Below are 23,276 nucleotides of genomic sequence, written 5' to 3'. Positions count from 1 at the left end.
ACCGTGAAGATTCTCTGGGCTATTTCATTAACAAATTGTATCTCTGCAGCCTGCATTTCTCTACATATTTATTGAACAGATAATAGGAAATAACTACTTTTTTGTGAAGTCATAAATAATATGGCAGAAGGATATTAAATGCACTGAGATGTGAAAGAAGAACTAAAGCTTGTGGGTTTTAGAATTTTATGATACAAGCCTTTTTTTGTTCCATGAGTACATGTAGAGTAAACAGATATATTTGAATTGTTTATGTGGACAATTATAAATTTGACATTGCAGCTGCTGAAATGAGACTATCTCAACCCCAGAACTCCTTCCTGTACTTTTTACTGAAATACCCCTTACTGAAGGGCTTTACTAAAGAGAGAGAGAGGAAAAAAAATATCTCTTAGCTGTATCCATAGTGCAGCTTCAAATGACGCAAAACGTTTTATGATTATAAAGGTAGTTTCATGGCCATGCTTCTCATAATCACCGTATGGCTCCTGTAAAGGTCATAGGAGGGCCCTGGTTTTTCTAGTCTAACATAGCTTTATCCTGTTTACTGAAATAGTTCCAAGCAGTGCCATGCCGAGATGATACATTACCATTCTTACTGCTATCAGCATGAGAGCTCTTTCAGTTTGTCTTTTGAGAACTTAGCCGGATTTTACAATTATTTTTAACAGTAAGTGAAGAAAAACTCAAATAGAGATAAAATCACAGAGTTAAGGTTTCAAGTGGCCTAGGCATTGTACTTTTTTTTTATTATTACAAACAATTGCCTTGAATTATATTGGTCCATACAATTTGTTGACTCAAATGTTGTTTTCAGTTGTTACTAATTAGAGATACATGCCGTAGATATAATCATTTTGGTTTTCTCATTAAAAAGTCATATTAGTCTTGTTCAAAGACGTGTGGGACAGGAGAAAATTGCCTTGCAGGCAGGTATATCTAGAATAAATTTTGTCCATGGCCAATTATCAATTGTGTAAATGATAAGTTGTTTAACTTCTTTAAGACTTAGTTTCCTCACCTGAATAAAACAAATAAAGGATTCTTGTTTAACAAATTAACTTGAACACATCTCTACCCCCTTTCTGAGTTTCTCATTAAACTAAAAGCAAATGAATTTTGGACTATACAAACCTACAAGGAAAAAGAGACTTAGAGATAGAAGATAACAACAAATGAATGTTTATTATAAGATTTTAAAAAATGGGCTGGGAAATATATGGGCAATGGCAAATGACTCAGTGGATTAGAAAAGCCAAGAAGACCTAAGTGCTTTTTACAAGGAACACAAAACAAGACACCAAAGGCTCAATAAGTGGAGATATTTGGTATTTTGGAAGACATGAGTGGGTAATGACTTAAAGGTCATTATGGGGAGAGCTAGACCTTGTGATCCCACTGTCTCACCTGTGCATCCATGCAATCGTTCTTCTCAGATTCTGGCAAAAGATAAGATGTTTATTCTTTGGGGAAATCCAAGAAAACCTTTGAGGGAAGAGAACAGAGGTGAGGCACCATACTGAAAATAAGAGTATTTACAGAAGGCATACTTAATATTTTATATGTGACTGGGTTGTAGCTCTAGAATAAAAGAAAACAATGTGCATGAGAATGAGTTTCTCTGGTAAATAGTTTAAATAGAAAACATATTTTCTATTATTAATAGAAAACATTAAATATATATATATTTAATTTAGTTGAAAACACCCCCCCCCATATATGTATAATTCTGACACAGATCATTATGTGCCAGCTCTGGTCTAAGTACCTCACAAGTATTAACTCATATAATACCCATTATCACCTTATAAGGTGGTGTTATTGACTGGACTTCTGTCTTCAGATTCACTTAACCCTTCTAATCCAATCTCTGATCTTGTCACTCTCTAGTTTAAAACTAGTCCCTAACAACTCTCTGTATACAATAAAACTGAAACTTTAAATTTTGGCATACATGATCCTTCATTGTCTACAAACCAGTCACAGAGAATTTCTTTCCATAGGCCAAAGTCTCTCATAATGACTTGCCTTTACACACACTGTTGCTTCTAGCTTTTACTCTTTGAAATCTTGTGTACTTCACAAGTTTTTACTGTGTCTCCAAATCTCAATTTTCACTTCTTCTTTCATTCCTTTCCTGACTCCCTCAAGAGGGAACACTGAGTACTTTACTTCCATGCTAGCAGAACGCCTCGGATGTGTTCCTATGATAGCGCTGATGGCACTTTCACTGTACTCCTGAGAGGGGATGGGATGGAGGAAAAGATAGAATCACATTAGTAACACACAATGTTAATTTTATAGTGAAATGCATTAAAATATGTAAATAAAGGCTAACATGGTGAAACCCCACCTCTACTAAAAAATACAAAAAACTAGCCGGGCGAGGTGGCGGGCACCTGTAGTCCCAGCTATACGGGAGGCTGAGGCAGGAGAATGGCAAAAACCTGGGAGGCGGAGCTTGCAGTGAGCTGAGATCTGGCCACTGCACTCCAGCCTGGGCGACAGAGCAAGACTCCGTCTCAAAAAAACATAAATAAACAAATAAGTAAATAAAGAATAAATGTTCTATTAAAAACTAAGTTACTTGTGTTAGTCTAAAATTGCAAAAATTATAGAATAGTATCAACAAATACAGTCATGCAACTGGTAATTATATTTCAGTTAGTAGCACAACATATGTTATTTACAGATTCTAAGGACAATGATGAACAATTTAACTTGATTTATCCTCCATTATATTTTTCTTTAAAATAATTTTTTATTATATTAAGATAATTAACATCTGTCACCTACGATTTGCAAAATACTCATATAAATGTCTGGCTTACAACATGCAGAATAATATATTCAGAAGATTGAGTCTGTTTCTGTGCCTTTATTTCATACTGTAGAATTAATAGTAAATATAATTGTGTTTAATGTGATTGAAGAAAAACTAATGTGAATTGTAGAAAGCTGTATAGGCTGGTCATGGTGGCTCACGCCTGTAATCCCAGCATTTTGGGAGGCTGGAGCGGGCAGATCACTTGAGGCCAGGAGTTCGAGACCAGCCTGGCCAACATAGTGAAACCCCTTCTGTACTAAAAATACAAAATTAACTCGGCATGGTGGTGCATTCCTGTAATCCCAACCACTCGGGAGGCTGGGGCACAGGAATCACTTGAACCTGGGAGGTGGAGGTTGCAGTGAGCTGAGATTGCGCCACTGCACTCCAGCCTGGGCAACAGCGGGAGACTTTGTCCAAAAAAAAAAAAAAAAAGAAAAGAAAAGAAAACTGTATCTTACATATATTGCTTGTATTTGCATGTATACATACGTGTATGTATGTATATGTATGTATATGTGTGTATATATAATAGTAAAGTATATATTACAGTTTATATTTTGTTAAGTTGGCAAATAGATTGTCTTCTCATTTTCATGACATACCCAGTTTGTTTCCTTTTCTCATTTAGGTTCCTGATTAACAGAGCGTAGACATATGCTGCATCTTCCTATTAGCTGTGCTCTTTAAGAATTTTTGCTGACATGAGCAGAATTTTTGTGGCGTCTTAATAAAAATGCATATTTTAAAGGTGGTATTTTGCACAGTTTTGTAAACAATTATCCAAACTGCCTTTGTTATAAAAATCAGAGAAAAGAAGAACAACGGAAATAGTTTAAACATTTGCCAACACTTTTCATTACAATGATAGTAAGACTTTAATTAATTATAGAGGCAATTGGGATAGAATAGGACAGTGAGGAAATAGCATTAATCTGAGGAAGACTGGGAGTGAGCCCAGAGTTTCCAAAATGCCTCCTTTTAATAAAAGCAATGGAAGCAACTGTTTTTAGTAAAAGCAATGTGGTTAATATTTATTAACCCCAACATTACCGTAGCTATTCTGAATGGATTATCTCCTTTTTTTTTTAACTTTTAAGTTCAGGGTACATGTGCAGGTTTGTTACATAGGGTATACTTATGTCATGGGGTTTTTTTGCACAGATTGTTTCATCATCCAGGTATTAAGCCTTGTACTCATTAGTTATTTTTCCCCATCTTCCTCCCCGACCCTCTACCCTCCAAAAATCCCCAGTGTGTGGTGTTTCCCTCTATGTGTCCATGTGTTCTCATCATTTAGCTTCCACTTATAAGTGAGAACATGCTGTATTTGTTTTCTCTTCCTGTGTTAGTTTGCTAAGGATAATGGCCTCTAGCTCTATCCATGTCCCTGCAGAGGATATGTTCTCAGATTTTTTTTTTTTTTCTTTTGAGAAAGAAGTTCCCTAGACTGGAGTTTAGCTCTTGTTCCCTAGACTGGAGTGCAATGGCATGATCTCGGCTCACCACAACCTCCACCTCCCGGGTTCAAACAATTCTCCTGCCTCAGCCTTACAAGTAGCTGGAATAACAGGCATGTGCCACCACACCTGGCTAACTTTGTATTTTTAGTAGAGATGGGATGGTTCTACGTGTTGGTCAGCCTGGTCTCGAACTCCTGACCTCAGATGATCTGCCCACCTCGGCCTCCCAAAATGCTGGGATTACAGGCCTGAGCCATTGCGCCCGGCCCTTAGTTTTTTGTTTGTTTGTTTGTTTATTTGTTTTCTTTTTAATGACTGCATAATATTCCATGGTGTATGTGTACCACATTCTCTTTATCCAGTGTATCATTATTGATAGGCATTTAGGTTGATTTTATGTTCTTATTATTGTGAGTAGTGCTGCAATGAACATGCACATACATGTGTTTTTATAATAGAAATATTTATATTCCTTTGAGTATATACCCAGTAATGGGATTGCTGGGTCAATCGATATACAACAGGTATTTTTTTAGCCACATTTTATAGGCAAAGCAAACTGACACAAAATTGCAAAGTATGTACTAAGTTCATGCAGCTAGCAAGTGATTTGTAGAAGATATCTGGAAAGGATATTTGATTCAGATTTTTATATTTCTAAATTGACATTCATGGCTATGGCGACAAAAATTCATAGATTCAGCCTCAAAGAATTACTTAAACTCTTCACTATTTTTCCCAGGTGTTGTTCACTGCCTAACTCCTTCAGTAATAGTTCTAGCTTAGCCTTGAGTGAGTGAGCATAAAGAGGCATTATCATCCGTGAAATTACAGAAGATAACACTCAGATATATAGATATCGGTAGTCCTCGGAATAATAGCCACAAAATAAGTTGCATTTGGAGATATGGATGGATTAATGTGTAGTTGGCCTACTGTTCACCAACTATTTTAAGATCAAAAAGGAAAACTTTTGTCATTTTTTAAAAAAAAGACTGATGACATCCTTCCCAACATTTGTTGCAGATCTGACTTCCAGCTCTGACAGCATTACCCATGCTAGAAGCATCTCTACTGTGACAGTTTAACCACTATGAGGGCTTTTCCATTGCAGGAATCCGATGGTGTGGATTTACGTAGGGAGTCTGTTCCACTTGGAACTTAATTAACCCCATGGTGCCCATGGGGCCAAACCCTGTCTGCCCTATTTCACACTTTCATTTTTCTTTGTGATCTCATGAAATTTTCTTTATCTGGCTTGCCACAAAAGTTGAATCGAAACATATCTAGATAAGAGATGCTTGTGGTATAGAAATTTAGGTTGCTAATACTGACTGGGAAACTTATCTTAAATTGATTGATAAAGATAGTTGTTCATCTTATTATCATAATAGATAAAATATTTCTATTGTATATGTATATAAATGTATGTATGACAAATAGATAATAGGCAGCTTGTTACATTATAAAGGTAAAGACATTTTGGAAAGGAAAGCCTTTGTTCAATTTTTTTGTGAAAATAATATTATTAAAATTGTAAAAGTACATTGTGATAATTTTAAACATAGAAAGCATAGTTATAGTTTATTTAAACCAGAATTTTCTGTGTCTCCCTCTTTCTGTTCAGTTAGTAGCAGCAAGATCTGAATGGCAAGGATAGAATGACGCCTTGAAGTAGTAGCAGCTGGGGCTGTGTTGAGTGCCATAGGCTGCCTTGGTAGTTTCCAAATTACTTCTAGGTCTGTCTCTGCTGGTAGAATACTGAAGCATTGCTCTTCTTTAGAAAACTCTGCTCAAGATGTCTCCTGGGATTTTTTTTTTTTTTTTTTTTTTGTAGATTTAAAGAACAGTATCCTTCTTTGGAAACATGCAATATTTTTAGAATCCTGTGATATTCTACTGTAAGACATAAGCCAACAGTTTATACATCCCTATCCAGGAAGTTGAATAATAAGTAATCCTGGGGATTTAAACCTCTATTTTAAACCTTTGTAAGGACACTTTTATTTCTTCAGAAAAAGCCAGCATCATCTGAGCTTCTACTCGCTTCAAAAAGAGTCCTATACTAGGGTTTGAAAAATCAACAAATGCACGCGTAAAGAGAAGTATTTAGATTCAGTGAATTTATTTCTTTTTGAAATAACTTTTATACAAAATATATAGGTAATATTTTTATTTTCAAAATGCATTTTTTGATTCGATTAAGGCAAAGAGAAAAGATAATATGGTTCTCTTTTTTTCCCTAACTCTAGGTTAAAAGACTAATTAGTAAAATTGATAATGTATGGACAGTGTGGTAGAATAAATGCATAATCAAATTAGTGCTTAGTAATTATTTGTCATTTCATACATTTTATTCTGTTTATACCACACTACGATAAAGAAGAAATTATAAATCCTATTTTATGTACAGAGAAACAGACTTTAGAGGCTTGACTGGTCATTCATACAGCTAATATATGTCAGGGCCCGTATAAGCAATGGATCTGTGTACAGCATAAAGGATGCCTGAATAATTACAAATTTGTTGTGTGTATAGTATAGTATTACAGTACAAAGGAGTGCATAATGGTAGTGCATTATCAAGATAAAGGTTATGTAACTTGAAATCTATAGTAATCTCTACATAGATGTGGATAAATCCACATTGAATATGAAAGTATACAAAATGTTATTTAAAAAAATTTAGTATGTTAAATGTCATCTCTTCATTAGCTGCTATACTTTGCAAGCTTAAGTCATAAAGCTCTTTATTGAAATAATGCATGTTATCACCACTGAAATTTTTCTTAAAAGAAAGTATGCACAGCATACACATGCACACATACACACACATACACGATCTATGGAAGATATAAAAAGTACAATTGTTGAAAGATATATGGAAGTAAATTATCAATTTACCAATTGATTACAGCTTAGTTCAACTTAAATTGCTTTGTAAAGGGAAAAAAGCATCTATTAATATGATTTATTTCAGATCCATGTAAGCTTGAAAGAATCAAATCTCTCTGAGCATTTCATTAGGGTTTCTGCTGTCTTCCACCTTCCCCATCACCATTCATTGACTGGCTTAACTCTCAACCACAAAGCGGGAGTTTGAACAGACCCAGGAGTTTTCTGTGGGAATTTGTGTATCTGTGAGAAACAGTACTTGACTTCGTATTTACTAAACCTGAATCTGAAAAATCCTTTTTCTACATAGCATGGATGCTTCTCAGTATCTCTAGGTGGTTAAGCCCTAAGGGTATTTTTAGAGTAACACAGTGGAACCAGAAACAATGTAAACCTTGAATTTTGCACAGGAAAACAAAGGGCTGAGGAGCAGAATGACAGCTACATTGTATACTTCTCCAGTGAATCTCTGTATCGATTATTTTGCCAGATACAGAAAATAACACAGGTAGTGCCTATGAAATTTTCGGCAAATTCTGGTGTCACCGTTATGGGATAGTTCTGAAAGCCCCCAGGAAGTCAGTCACTTTAAATAGTCCCCTTCTATCAGCATATTGTAAATTTCATAGTCATAAATCATTGTTGTCAATGTAGGGAAAGTCAAGCAGTGAGACATGAAAAGTGGTTTTTCCATGAGCTGTGTGTGTGTGTGTGTGTGTGTGTGTGTGTGTGTGTGTGTGTGTAATATTTGAGATTTTTAAGACACAGCGAAATGGACTAAAAATTTGATCCATTGAAAACTGATGAAAATTGAAGATGATTGAATCTTTAGGTAACATTTCCAAATGTGTTTGTGGATGTATCAGAATTCCAGATTTCTGGAGGGAGGAGGCACACATTGAAACACAAAGAAGGAAACTATACAAAAACGAATTCATACATATATTAAAAATTGATTGATGGTGCTCAAAGGAGGAAAAGGTAGAAATAATTGTTTATTCCAAAAAACTAAATACATTCATGGTTCATAATAGTTCATAACAAACTAAAATTTGGCATTTATCTTCCATTTTAGAAACCTAAAATAAAAAACTGTACTCTTTTACATTTGCCTCAACATCTCTCTGAAGATTTGGAAATCCAGGTGCTTCTGCTTTCTGTACCACTTTTCTTTGCACCTATTAAAATTCCAATTTTGCTTTGAGAGAAAGAAGAATGATTCTACTTCTCAGAATATTTAGCTAGCTATGGGATGCAGAGGCAATTTTCAGATTTATATTCTTATCACTGCTTCTGTAAGCTCAATTATTTTAACAAGGTCTTTCCAATTTCCCCTAATGTTTTTCATAACTACCTTGAACTTACATTTAAATCAAAACTCATTTTTGAAATAACTCATTTCTCCTAGACTTTTGAAGCTTTCAGCATCACACGTGGATGAAGTTACTATTTCTATGTGTAAAAGTTTGGTGTAAATGTTTCCTTTTTATTCCAATGGATTTATTAAGGGTTAGCCAAAGCCACTCATGTAAATTTTAGGTTTGCATTTTTATTAGTTTATTTTCAATTTGTGTTGACATATTGGCCACTTATTCTGATTACGATGAAAAAAGACTAAACTAAGCCTTCGAAACAGGTGTACTAGAGGTGTCCATGTGTAAATTTTTTCATTGGACCAAGAATGGCATCTTTTTTTGTTGTACTGAATTATAGTACTTTATGTTCAGGATTAAAAAAATCAGATTGTGACATCCTAATTGCAAATAATTTTTTTTCTTTTCTTTCCCCCTTCCCTTCCCTTCCCTTCCCTCCCCTCCCCTCCCCTTCCCTTCCCTCCCCTCCCCTCCCCCCCCTGCCCTCCCCTCCCCTTCCCTTCCCTTGTGCTGGGATTACAGGCATGAGCTACCACTCTGGGCCCTAATTGCAGATAATTTTTATGAATCATTTATATATTCAATGCTTTATTGAACAGAAGTATTATATATATATATCTCAAACTTTTTCAATAAACTGTTAGAAATGTTTTGATTTGCTTTATTATGAATTGTAAATGTTCTGGAAAAAACATCAAAATGATGGCATCAAATTCTCTAACATATGCATTAATTGTAAATTAGGTAATTTTGTATTAATATTTCATTAACCTTTACAGTATTTCAACCACTATGTTTATGTATCATACCTAACTCATGGCAATTGTGTCTTTAATTATTACATTTTTCTCCAAAAAAGGAATGCATTATACTTTTTATGTATTCAGCTATGCATAGTGTGAATTATGTATCATTTACAACATCTCATTCTAATTAAAAGTACCTATTTACATTATTTAGTTCTAATATACCTTATTAGTTATAAGTTACCCAAAATTTAAGGATAGGTTTAGAATACTGCAAAGTGTAACAAATTGGTTTTCATCCTTATACTTCATCCCCATTTGATTTGCGTGACTCTATGATATGGCTGAGATTACAGTATATGGCTTCAGAAATTAAATTGTCTTTAGAGATTATTGCTACTGTGCATGTGTAATTAAGTGTACTCATTACTGTCTATAAAGCCGTAAAACCCCACAGTTTTATGGGAAGAATATAAAGCCAATGATTTCAAATCAATCAGTTGGAGATAATTCTGAGATGTTCCAAGAATTCGTTTTGTGAAAAACTTTAAGATACACAATCTTCCTGTAGTCAACCTAAATGGATAAAGTAGTAAAGGCTCTGCCATATTAATTTAACAGCATTCACTAAGCACCTGCTGTGCATTTGCCACCATGTTCTCTAAGGTGTGAGGGTTGATGTCAGAGATGTCAGAGGGTTATGAAATGTTAAATTTGAAAAGAATTTTAGAGAAAATCTTGACTAATTTTTCTTCTTTATTGCTGAGACCTGGAAAATGCAAATGGCTTCAGTTCTCACATCTAAAATTAGTATCAACACTAGAATTAGAATGCACAAGAGAAAACAAAATTATATTGAGTGGACCTAAGAGTCAGAGTGGGTGTTGGGTTGACTAGAGATAGTAAAGTGTAAACTGTACAAATTACATAGTGATGCCATAGGAAGCAAAGTCAAAGAATAACTACATATAAAATTTGATTTTTATCACTAAGTCTAGTTCATAATCCTAGGCTCTTTCAGAAATAATGTCGAATACACTCATTGATTCTATATGAAGGATGAATAGCATTCTCTGTGAATTGGGGCACTCATAATGACCAAAACTGTGCTGAATCAATTAATACTTTTATAATACTTTAAATTTAATAAATTATAACATCATTCACAACACTTATGTGTTTTGTAACATATTTGTTTGCTTTGATAGCTTTGTTACTTGTTCATATGGCCTGGAAAATTCCTTGAAATAACTCGATGGTGTTCTAAATCCAGAGATTGAGAACAAAATAAAAGCTGATGAGAAAGTTTTTCTTCATTTTAGTGCTTCAGGATTACCTTCCTGGTCTCATATTATGAAGAAATACCGGGAAGGAAATACTTTTTACTAATATAAACAAATAAAGTTCATATTGAATACTAGCATATCAGATTCTGAAGATGACTTTCCACATGTTTGTACTGATCTTTGGAACAATGCATTAAACATTTAGAAACAAATAGAACATCATTCACATGTTGGGTGAATAGGAAGATGAAACATAGCAATAGGAAGATTAAACAAACTAACCTTATGGTAAACTTCAAATATTGTAAAGATTATTTGTAGTTTAAAATATTCACCTATAATTTTTTACTATTATCATCACTACAATTCAATAGATTCGCTCAGTTTTTCTTTCACATGTTACTTCTCACTCCTCTCCTTCCCTATCATAGTTTTACTACATGGAAGCATCAGAGCATTTAATTTTATATTTTCTGAGCTATGTTTCCTTCCCATTAAGCTAGTTAATAGAGATGACTCTATTATCTTTCTTCCTGAATGAACTATAAGTTTGCTATTTGCTTTTTTTCTTATTTCCTCTAAGGCCCTAAAATAATCTCAGGCGTCCCTCCAAAATCATTGTGGAGTAACAAGGGCATAGCTATAGAGGTACTTTTTTATTTTTAATATACAAGTTGTAGAAAAGAATTACACATTTTTAAACAAACAAACAAAAAAGCCCAAAATGAGACACATACCTTGCATTCACTCTTCCATCACATATACCTTCTATATTAGAATAGACATTCTTATTAACATTAGACATAGGCTCTGGGCATTCAAATTTCTTCATACTGTAGATAATCTTTTAGAAATATTGGTTATGAAAAGGAAGGAGAATTGGATACAGTAACATGGAAGCAAATTCTTTTTCTGCTTCTAAAGGCAGGTCAAAATAAATAACGCTCTTGCTCATATATCTAAAACGTATCATGTTTTTATCTCTTCTTGATTTAAGTCATTGAAACAACACAGTAATTTCAAACATTTCAGAAGCATTTCAAAAATATTATCAAGGTAATTAGATAGCCAAGAAAATAAGTTGTGTCAAGAGACTAAAGATATAAATCAATGTAATTATAGTATTTTTTCCATTAAGTCTTACTTAATATAAACATTTTGCCCTCCAATTAACATAGTAGAAGCCATATAATCAATATTATATTTTATGTTTTAATTCTATATATTCTAATTAGTATCATGCTACTTTGAAAGCAATGTAACTTTTTGTTTTTTGTTTATCTTTAACATGCAGAGTTCAGTTGGTTAGCATTGAATGTTAGAGTACATATATTAGTTTAGGCCTGTGAAAATGCAAAAGTGCAAGACTGTTATTAATTTGATTTAAATAAATACTGAAATTAAAATGTATTGAGTCATTCAGTCTACCTGAGTGATCCTGTTTCACCTTGTGCTTGTCAGTCAGTACCACTTGTACGAGAACAAACATTGAAAAAAACTTGAGTTGGGAGTATGTGCCAGACACTGGAGATACACAGAAATTGAGTAGGGAAGACAGGCACATAATATAGTAATATAAGTATAATAATGGATTATATAGAAGTACAGAGGTGTTACAAAGCAAGTTATTATATCTGCAAAGGAGAGTTAAGGAAAGATTAACTTCCAGAAGAAGTGTTACTTTAGTCCAGCCTAGTACAATGGATGTGACTCTACCGTTGTCTAAGATTGGAATGGGCACCCAGGGACTAGCAGATGTGAAACCTGTAAGTGTGAGAATTTGGTATGTCTAAGGAATGGTAAGTGATTCAGTGTGTGTGAAGCTTACAGTGCAACCAGAGTGAAGAGATGTAGGCGGCAAATTAGGGAAAAGGCCTTTCCACTCTACAAAAGGACTTTCGCTTTATCTTGTCAAAGACAGGGGATCACTAAGAAATTTCAAGACAAGGAGTAACAATGTAGCTGCACTTTGGAAAATTGATTGAAGCAGGGTTGACATTGAAAGCCAAAAAGCCAATTAAAAGTTTATTGTAGTGGTTTCAAAGGAAGAAAATGAGAGAGAAGATGTAGTAAAGAAGAGAGACACTTTTAGAAAGTAAAAGCAAAGAGCTAAGAGTCTAAGTGGAAATAGGAGTTAGAGGAAGGGAGGTGATTGCTCTGTTGCTAACCTGGCTGATAGAGTCAGGGGTAGAACCCTTAATCAAAATATAAAAATGCAGGAAGAGCAAGTTTATTGGAGAAGGGAAGTTCATTGGGGGTATAGTAAGGTTAAAGTGTCTGTGGAAATGTAAGCTTCCTGTAAGGAAATATCTTATGAATGAGGGAAGAATTTTTCAGTGGGCTTTTGTTTCCAAGCTTAGAATCTAGGTCAGAAGTGAGTGTTTGACAGTGCTCAATTCATAATACCTTCCCAGCATTAAATACTAACCTTTTTTTATGTATGTGTGCATTTGTAAATTAATCCATTCAAGATAATTTTGTAGATTTTTGCTACGTAGGCACTGTATATCTGTCAGTAAAGAACACAACCTCAGCCGTCTACTATTTTAATTTTGTAGGAAATACCAAGAAGTAAACTAATAATCATAATAATGTGTGATGAGTTCAGATTTACTACATTCTCATATGTAGTTACATCTCCATATATTTTTTTCTGTATTCATTTTTGGATTTTGTTTTGTTTTTGTGTTGTTATGTTGCTCAGGCAGGTCTTGAACTCCTGACCTTAAGCAATCCTTCTGCCTCAGCCTCCCAAAACTTCAGTATTACAGGCATGAGCCACTGCTCCTGGCCTAGGATTATTTATTTGTTAGAAAGTTACTGATTTCTAACATAAGTTATCTAAGGGCTTAATATGTTTGGATATCAATATGCTTTGTTTATTTAAAAATTTGTTGTCCATTTCTTATATTTGAATATTACTTGTTTTTCTTGTTATTGAAGCTACAAAAATGTGTTTATACTTTTAAAATATCTCATATTAGAGATTACAAAGGTGAAAGTACTTTGCATTGTGCCTAACATGGAATATACACACAAGCAACACTTTTTTCTTCCATTTATTAACTTTGCTCTGGAGTCCTTTTCTTTACATATACTGCCTAATGTTCTTTTTATGTCCAACATACTTACTCTTCCATATTTCATGATTAAGCCTTTTATAAAAGAAACCAAATTTTGGGTATCTTTCTGTCCTCACCAACCTAATCACAGTTAATCATTTGTCAATAAGTATTTGTTGAATACTCAGATTATAACATTCAGAAGATGCTAAAATACACAAAATATGTTCCAAGTGTAGTGTGGAACCTCAGAGAAGACGATGTTAATATTAATGAGAAAATATGAGTAGGAAATTCCCACAGAAATAACTACAAAAAGTGATAAGGATATTGCAAGCAGAGAGAACAAGTTAGTGATTCATAGGCATTAAATTATGTGTATTAAAAACAAAGTAAAAAATCACAAATAACTTTAAATTTAGAAAATAAAGAACACTTAACATCAAGTAAATTAAATATTTATATTGCAGTGAAAAAACATTTTTTAAAAAAAGCATAATTAAAATCGATGGAGGAAAAGAGATGTTCTAGTTTGTAGCACTTTTCTATGTCAAATATAAGCTACTTAGATTTAATAGGCATATAACATTTAGAAATATAAAGTAAATCAACAGCCACTTGTTCTATATTACTTTGCAGATGGCGAAACTGAGACTCACGAATATAAATTCCTTCACATAAGTAGCACATCCTCAGTGACAGGATAAAAACAAAACCCATTTCCCTTTCTTTGTCTACTGCTCTTTCTGCTACACATCATTGACAGGTATAGCATACGTTAAAGTTTATAGTATTTTAAGGAATACAGCTCATAAAGCAAACACAATTATTTCTAGTCATTTCTAATGTAACTTATGGTTGTGAGTCTACAATTTTGCATAGGTTGCATAATGAGATGTTATGCATATTTCAGATTTTTTTTCATTTACAAAGGAAATATTTATTTTAATTTTGTCACTGGCATCGTCTAACATTTAAAACATCTCCATATCCTGTTCTCTGGGTGTTAACTCCGTTTAAGAATGAAAGATGGCACTCCTCTGTGTTAGCTAGTTGTTAGCATTTTCTATGTCTTGAGTAAAACTCAGTAGCTTTATCTTTTGATAACAGAAAATCTGTTTGAATAAATGGTGTTTAAGGGTTAGATCAATCAATTCTTGGTTTTTTATCTAGTGCCATTAAATTGAAAATTTTAAATTAGATTCTAGATATTACTAAAATGAATGCTTTAATTGTAATTTTCTGATTTGTCATATAAAATAAATAGTTTTAAAACAAAGCCATTGATGAGCACAGTGGTGTTTTGTTTTGTTTTTTATTTTAAGTTCAGGGATACATGTGCAAAACGGGCAGGTTTTTTACATAGGTATACATGTGCTATGGTGGTTTGCTGCACCCATCAACCCATCATCTAGGCTTCAAGCCCCGTATGCATTAGGTATTTGTCCTAATACTCTCCCTCCCCTTACCTCCCACCCCTAACAGACCCTGGTGTGTGATGTTCTCCTCCCTGTGCCCTGTGTTCTCATTATTCAATTCCCACTTATGAGTGAGAACATGCGGTGTTTGGTTTTCTGTTCCTGTGTTAGTTTGGATCAGCACAAGGGTTTTAATTAATGGGTGAAAATAATAACTTGGAAGTAAAACCGATAGTATTTTAAAAACAGAGCCAGCCATTTGAAAAAAGTGGTGTTGGTTTCAGGTGAGATTTCTGGAGTTTGTGATCACTGAGGTGGCATTGATGTGTACTGCTATGTGGAGTCAAACTTTGGTCCTAAAGGAACCCTGTATTCACAGCAGGAAAAGAAAGCTAACATCAAAGGGAAAGCAGGAGAATAATAGTTCAATTACCAGTGAAATTAGATACACTGGTTTTCAAAGTTTTTCTTAATTGTACAAATTGATTTTTTAAAGACATGAGCTTGATAAATGACGTGGTTGGGCTCACATAAACACTTATAAATGAAAGTATCTTTGGGACCATTTTGTTTTCTTAAGTTAATGTATTATTAAAATATCATTGTATGGAAATGTAAATACTTATATTGAGTAAATATAGAGCCGTTTATATATTAAATATGCACTTGATTGGGGAGGACTAATGAAGAATGTACCTATGCAGATGCTGCCTACTCTTCTTCTGGGCTGCCTAGAAAGAGCACTCTGATAAATTCAATGTAACCTTTTTAATCCAGTTTATTAATAAATGTTTAATTACTTTATGACAGAGTGGAGTAGAGAAATGACACTCATTTTAACTTTGTTCATTGACAGCTGATAAACAAAGAGGCAGAAATTTCTGGCTTAATTCCAAAAGAAAAGAAAAGCGATTGCAATAATTTTCATAATAATCTGTTTTTAAGTGACTTTTTCAGTTACAACAATATGCGTAGATGTGCATAAACATGCATGCATATTTATAAAGTAAAATCAAGACTAATTGGTAGCTCATTGTTGAAGGGAAAATATATTCTATCTTGTCTTCAAAATAGAGAATTAGAAGAACCCTTCAAGAAAGTCGTGTAGATAATTATATTCAGATTATATGAGAATATGGATATAAAATAATTTATTAAAATAAATATTAATTTTTCTTACACATGTTCTGCAAATATGTATGGAAATATAAATATTTGTATTTTTTTGTCTTTATCTTCTGTCTTGCCCACAGAAAAGTAAACTGCAGGAAAGCAGCAATATGATCTGCCTTGTTTACAGCAGCATAACCTTTACTTCTAACATTGCCTAGACCTTGGTGGGCATTTAGTAAGCACTGATAGGTGAATGAATGATGTACTGAACTATCTAATAAGTGCAGAACAAAACAAATGTGATCTGTTTCCTTCGTGTCTAATAGATGTGATAGGGCTAGGATTTAAAAAATCAAATACTTACATCAATAAATATTTATTTACAATTGTTAAGTGATGTGAGGAAAAATGCCATTCTTTTTTTAGATTTGAATGTTACTTTCTGTTGACAATAAATCTCTCTTACGCATAATAAACTATGCAATCTACAAAGCTTACTACATTACTTAACTTTAGGATCAAAAAGAGAAAAGATTTTAAACATGGAATCTATTACTTTTCTGGCAATTTACATTCTAGAAATAAAAGTGTGAGTTTGAGTATGGTTACCCATGGTGACCTATTAGCATAAAAGGTCTTTAGAGACCGTAGATGGTATAACACAGGATGTACATTAAACCTTCGGATGTAGATGTGCCAACATAAGTTTTCATACACAAACTTAAGAGGAAACTTAATTATTACTAAATTCAGAATGTGTTTGTAAATGTTTTTGTCTCCACATTTATCTAAAACGTTACTTAATAGAGACCAGTTAACATTTAGAATTCCACTTCCTTCCTACCTATATGAAGAGTGATTCTCCCAAAACTGTAAATAGGATTCATTATTTCAATACTATAGACAAAACCTTGCTAGAACTAATCCTGAATTGCAGCAACTAAAGAAATTTATGAATTAATAACACTATAGGAAATAATCAATTCTAATATGAGGTACATAATATGCTATTTGACACATTTATAGCCTTCCTTGTATTTATTCAACTCTGTTTCATCAGGAAGGGATGGAAAATATGCAAACTCAGATCTTTGAAAGGAAGTACATTACAGTGCATATTGTCTAATCACTCTCACTGCAGAAGTTGCCTTCTTTTAGAAAGTTTTAAATATAACCTTCTTTTAAAAAGCAAACTGTTCTTGGTCACTTAAAAGTTCTTGGGATTTATTTGTTAACTGAATTACATGTAAAACTTTTTGAAAATATTTATTCTATAAGATGTTCCATGTCCTCCTGAGACTTTTCTTTTTTGGTTGAGTTTGAGAACACGCCATAGCAACTATGTCCCTAAATCTACAGATTCAATGTTGTCTCAGATAGCAGTGAGCACCTACCAAGCTCTACAGCACATAATCACCTATGGAGAATTTGATCTTAATTTCTCTCAGTTACTTCCTGTCATTATTCTGCCTGCTACAGCCCTTGTATTTCATCATACAATGTCATGGTGTTCCCATCTGGACCTGGTGGTGGTCTTGTTCAATAGCTCAGTCTTTATTGATAGAGTTTCCATTGCTTAGTTCCTTACAGAGCTCTTATGAGGTGTTGTTATTGAAAGAGTTCCACAGTGTTTAGGTAGGCAAATTCATTAGTAATTTTTTACTTGATACTTGATAGTATTTATTGAATATTAACTTTGTGCTAGGCTCTGTGAATTATCTCATCTAGTTTTTAGAAAAACACAATTGGAGTTAGCATAAAAGGTCTTTAGAGATTATATTTTATTATCCTTATTTTATAGATGAGGATCCTGGCAGTTACAGAGTTAAAGTAACTTTCCAACAGCCATTCAGCTAGTAAATATCAAAGTTGACAGTTTAACCAGGATAGTCTGTTTCCCATATAGGCATGCTTAAGGTCTATACTATGAATAGATGATGGTGATGTGTTACAAACTCAAGAGAAAACATTTTATCTTAAATAATGAATAAGTGAGTGAATTAGTACATAAAATGTATCTTAACACCAAAGAAACAGAGGAAAAAATTATCAAAATGTGATAAATTTCTCATCTACAGGTAGCTTATCTTTCATTTTTACATTTCCTTCTTCAAAATAGGGAAATCATTTTCTGAGCTTATGTATGAGAAACATAGATTTTAAATATGCATTAGAAATTGTCTTAGTTATGTGTTCTTGATTGTGTAAATTATGCAAGTTAGCAGATGATATTTCAATAAACATTTATTTAATAATGGTGAAACTCAGCTTTCAGTATTATTTAACAAATCATGTTTTTATCTCTCTAAAGTCATTTGGGAAATACCATAAAAATACCTTGCTATAAATTGTTCAATTGCTTACTTATTTGCCCGATCTTAATTTGGTTTTAAATCCCCTTAATCTAGATAATGGGCAGCTACTGCAATCTACTATCATGGAAATAAAATAACACTTTGTGGAAAGATACAACTGAAAGATAATTAAAATATAACTATCTTAGTATTTTTTATTTATTTTATTTTATTTTGAGATGGAATTTCACTCTTGTTGCCCAGGCTGGAGTGCAATGGCATAATCTTGGCTCACTGCAACCTCTGCCTCCTGGATTCAAGTGATTCTCCTACCTCAGCCTCCTGAGTAGCTGGAATTACAGGCGCCCACTACCATGCCCATCTAATTTTTTGTATTTTTAGTAGAGACAGGGTTTTACCATGTTGGCCAGGCTGGTCTCAAACTCCTGACCTCAAGTGATCCACCCGCCTTGGCCTCCCAATGTGTAGCTGAGTATTTTTTTATACCCACTTATACCTTCTGAATCAGGACCTTAATACGAATTTTCCTTGCCACCTGAAAATTAAGTTAAATCTCCCAAGTGTTTATTCTGATGCTATTTTTATTAAAACGATGTATTTAATAAATTTTGAAGGAAAAGAACTGTTGCTTTTCCTAGTTGAAAATTGAGGAATTTTGTTCTATAAAATGAGGGCTAATACATCTTTTTCTGGTCATTTTGTCTTTTCTGAACTGATACTTGCTTTCTCAAGATTTTTTGACAACGAGGGAACTATTCTTAGCTCCAGAATTTACAGTGATTTGATAAAATTCTTTCAAACTACACTTAAACTGGATATTTTAGGTACCAAATAGTTGAGTTACTCTAGGCAGTGAAGGAAGTACTTTCTGCTGTTATCCATATGATTAAGAGTTTTAAAGAGTGCAGTGAATTTCTGAATTTAGACAAATGTGGAGAATGCTTGCTGATTGTGCTGCAAATTTGTCCAGGACTCATGTTGTTTAATTATTCATGACTTTAAAAGTAGCATACATTACAATTTTGCATCTGTAGATTATTAATAGAATGCTCTTTTAATGGGATGTTCACCACTGAGAAGTGTTTGTCATTTGTTAGTTTGCTTTGTTTTGCTATAAATAAAAAAAGATCTATAGAGGATGTATAGAGTAATCAATCCACTGTCTAGATTGACACTCCCTGGGTTGAAAACTCAGCTCCCCATTCACTAGATATGTGAACCTTAGGTAAGCTTCTTAAACTTTTTATCTGTCAGTTTCTTCCTCTCTAAAATGAAGGTAATAAAATACCTACTATAAGTGAATGTTGTGAGGAAAAAAAAATGAACTAATCTATCTTAAATACTCAAGTGACAAGCATATAATAAAAAAAATAGACTGGGTGTGGTGGCTCATGCCTGTAATCCCAGCACTTTGGGAGGCTGAAGCAGGTGGTTCACCTGAGGTCAGGAGTTCAAGACCAGCCTGCCCAACATGGCAAAACCCTGTCTCTACTAAAAATACAAAAAATTAGATGGACACGGTGGTGGGCACCTGTAATCCTGCTACTTGGGAGGCTGAGGTAGGAGAATCGCTTGAACCTGGGAGGTGGAGATGTCACTGAGCCGAGATTGCACCACTGCACTCCAGCGTGGGTGACAAGAACGAAACTCCATTTCAAAAAAAAAAAAAAAAAAAAAAAGAAAGAAAAGAAAAGAAGCATTAGCTAACATTACTCTTCTCAATATAGTCCTTTTCATCAAACTCAAAACAAAAGCTTCAGAAATAAGAAAAAATCACCAGAAACTGTGGTGCTCATATTCATTTTTCTATCAAAGGCAATGGATGGGTACCATTTTAGAATGAAAAATTATAGAATAATCTTGCAGGTGCAGAGCAATTAATATATGTAGATGTTTGGTTATTTTATTATTTTTAATGCCACAGTTCCTAAAAATGCATGATGCTTTCAAGACCTCAGTAAAGATTTTAAAAATATCTTACAAACTATCAATGTTGTTAGCTCTGTAAGATCCACAAAAACATCGAAATGAAATTGAAATGAGGAAGAAAAATTTCCTACTGAAGATTGAAATAAAAAGAAAATGAAGTGGAAAATGTTTTAAGGAAAATAGTTTTTGTGTGATTCTTTGTTCTTTCTTAATCATTGTGTAAGATTTCAAAACAATATTATTTTCTTAGGTTTTGACATATTACATTCTTAACCAGTCATAATAGTATAAAACATTTGGGGATATAATGTTTTTCCAAACTTAATATTTTAACCATATGTTCCATTCCTTTTTCACTCTCATAATTAGAAAGATAGTTATTTTGCCCAGAACTTAAATTAAAAGAGAAAAATAAAGATAGTCATTTTGAAGCAAATTAATACCCTTTGGTTAAAAATTAATCATTTTTGTGATTTTAATTTGTAACAGAAAAGGATCAAGGTAAAGACCCTTTTCTTTTCCTTTCTTCCTTGTCTCTTATTTTGAAAAACAAATTCTTTTTAATTTTAATGTTTGTACACTTTTACCTCGATAGTTTTTAAAATTATTTTATCCTTATCCTGGGATCCCAGGGATGCATTTTAATTACAAAAAAAAAAAAAAAAAAAGGAGAAAAGAAAAAAAATGCGAGCGAAAAAATAATTTGTGCATGCATTGTATGTGAGTGAGGTATGAGAAAAGTAAATTTTGTTGGCATATACTATATTAGCAGAAATGATGAGATGATTGATTTTGTGTTAGTTTTCATAACCCCACAAGTAATTGAAGAAATTAACAGTGATTATAAACTAATATCTATACTTATAATTTATCTTCTAGAACAATATATGAAAAGCTGACATATTAAAGGAAAAACGTCATCATAATGAATTACCTTGTGGCTAACTTGAAATAAGTGAAAATCTCCAAAGAACTCTCAAAAATCACCCTGATGTCTTGGATGCATATTGTGTCATATCCTAAGACTTTTAAATACCTTTATTTTATCCCATTATTTCTAGTCATAGGCTCCCCACTCTCCTTTTTTGTTTCTCTTTTAAAAAATTTATTTGTATTTTATTCTCCTGTTCGACTTTCAATTTATTCACTCCACTATCACCACCTCTTTGGAGAAGGAGATATTGTAGAAGCCTTCTACATCTTCCTCTTCCCTAGACTTTCAGTTGGCTTTAAAAATATCAGTGTCTGTCCTCCTCTGCAGCCTCATTCAATTGAAATTGATATCATTAATTATCTCCAATACCTATCGCAATGGCATTAGTAGAATGTAAGTTAAGCAAGTTAGCTTCTGAAGCAGCTCTTGAATTCTTCTTACCAATTAAAATAATGATAACAATTATTACACCTTAAAAGACTAGAGAAAGGCAAATATACACTTGTGCAATCATTTTAAAATGTTCATAACTTTCAGTCTATTATCAATTCCCATTGCAGTATTTCCAAATGTGAGTACCAAGGCAATACACCATGTATATTTTATTCATATTTTAAAATCAATGATACATTTACAAACCAAGTTTGGAAGGAATAATTATGTCAAGTAACAAAAAGTAGGTAGATGTGGTTGACATCTTTTAGAATGTTCTTTATTAAATGTAAGAAACCCAAATGCAGTTAGCTTTTCATTTAATCAAGCAGTATTTTTAGTATAAATGAATGGCTGTTGAAGCCTTTATAGCCTGCATGCTTTCTTAAATGCCTCACTGAATGTTTAGTACTCTGGCATTCCAATTTGGAGCTTCGTTTAAAGGAGCCTTTCATAAAAGTTTGGACAGAAACCTGCTCTAGTGGACCATATGGGCTGTTGTACAAAAGAGAAACAAAGTATAAAAGCTCACTGTTATTTGATTGTTTAACATTTTTCTCTTTTTATAAAAACAAAAATTAGATTAATCAGTGACCTACTTTTGCTTATACAGCCCAGAGAGTCAACAATTTATATAAAGGTTTATATTTACTTTATAACAAGTGAAAAGAGACCTAGACAAGCCTTTTAAATTAAGCAAACTCTTATCCAAGTTGATAGACTTATTTAACACCTTCAAAATCATTTCACCTTACTTACAGTTTAAAATTATTTAGATCCATCTACCCATCCAGAGCTGTTGTGAGTAGTCTTAAGACTCTATGGTATCTTCTAGAATTTGTCTTCATGACATTCCATACAGCATTGTCTGATGATTGGAAGAATGTGAGTCTGGAGAACAGAGATCTGGATCTCATTCTCTTTCAGTCCCTTAGTTATCATGTTATTTGGTGTGTTAAGAAAATTGAGGCTCAGCAGGAATGAATTATTTATAAAGGGAGTTAAAGCTATTCCATATCTTCTTCATAGATTTATTGTAAGGAACAAATGAAATATTGTTTTCAACTTTCAAAGGGCTTATAATACATGAGTTATCATACTAGAGATTAATTGATGTAATTATGTTCAAATGAGTTTTTGCTACTTGGCCTCATCTCACCCAGCGTTAGTTTCTCTTTACACTCAGGTTAGCCATCTTGCAGATGATTACTATCAATTACCAGAAGAAATAGAAGATATAACATGGACAGATTCTAAGAAATTCAACTCCATTTGTTCAAAAGCAGCACAAACCTTACTCAAACCAACAAACCCTGTTTATGATAAAGCATTTTTGGATTCTTGCCATAATGGCACAGTTCAAAGAGTAAGAAACATTCAATAAAAATTTGTGAAAATGATTTTAATATAATTATATCCAGAATACAATGTGCTGATTGCATAAAATTTGACATTCTAAAATTTATTGATTATATTATTATAC

The 23,276-nt window shown here is 33.2% G+C and overlaps 1 protein-coding gene and 1 long non-coding RNA gene across 2 annotated transcripts in view; one reads left to right on the top strand and one right to left on the bottom strand.

The window, feature by feature from the left end:
• LOC105475403 (potassium voltage-gated channel subfamily D member 2) overlaps positions 1-23,276 on the top strand; it is a 486,131-nt gene that overhangs the window by 35,323 nt on the left and 427,532 nt on the right. The gene's annotated exons all lie outside the window — the stretch shown is intronic.
• Positions 1,217-22,609, bottom strand: LOC139362753 (uncharacterized). The gene is made up of 4 exons (XR_011622015.1): positions 22,553-22,609; positions 3,433-3,619; positions 2,029-2,238; positions 1,217-1,485 (listed from the first exon to the last, which is right to left on the bottom strand). It is a non-coding gene; the product is annotated as an uncharacterized lncRNA (long non-coding RNA).

Source organism: Macaca nemestrina, chromosome 4 (genome assembly GCF_043159975.1).
Source record: "Macaca nemestrina isolate mMacNem1 chromosome 4, mMacNem.hap1, whole genome shotgun sequence".
Taxonomy (NCBI): Eukaryota; Metazoa; Chordata; class Mammalia; order Primates; family Cercopithecidae; genus Macaca; species Macaca nemestrina.
Note: the sequence above shows the minus strand (reverse complement) of the source record. Positions and strands in the feature narration are given on the sequence as shown.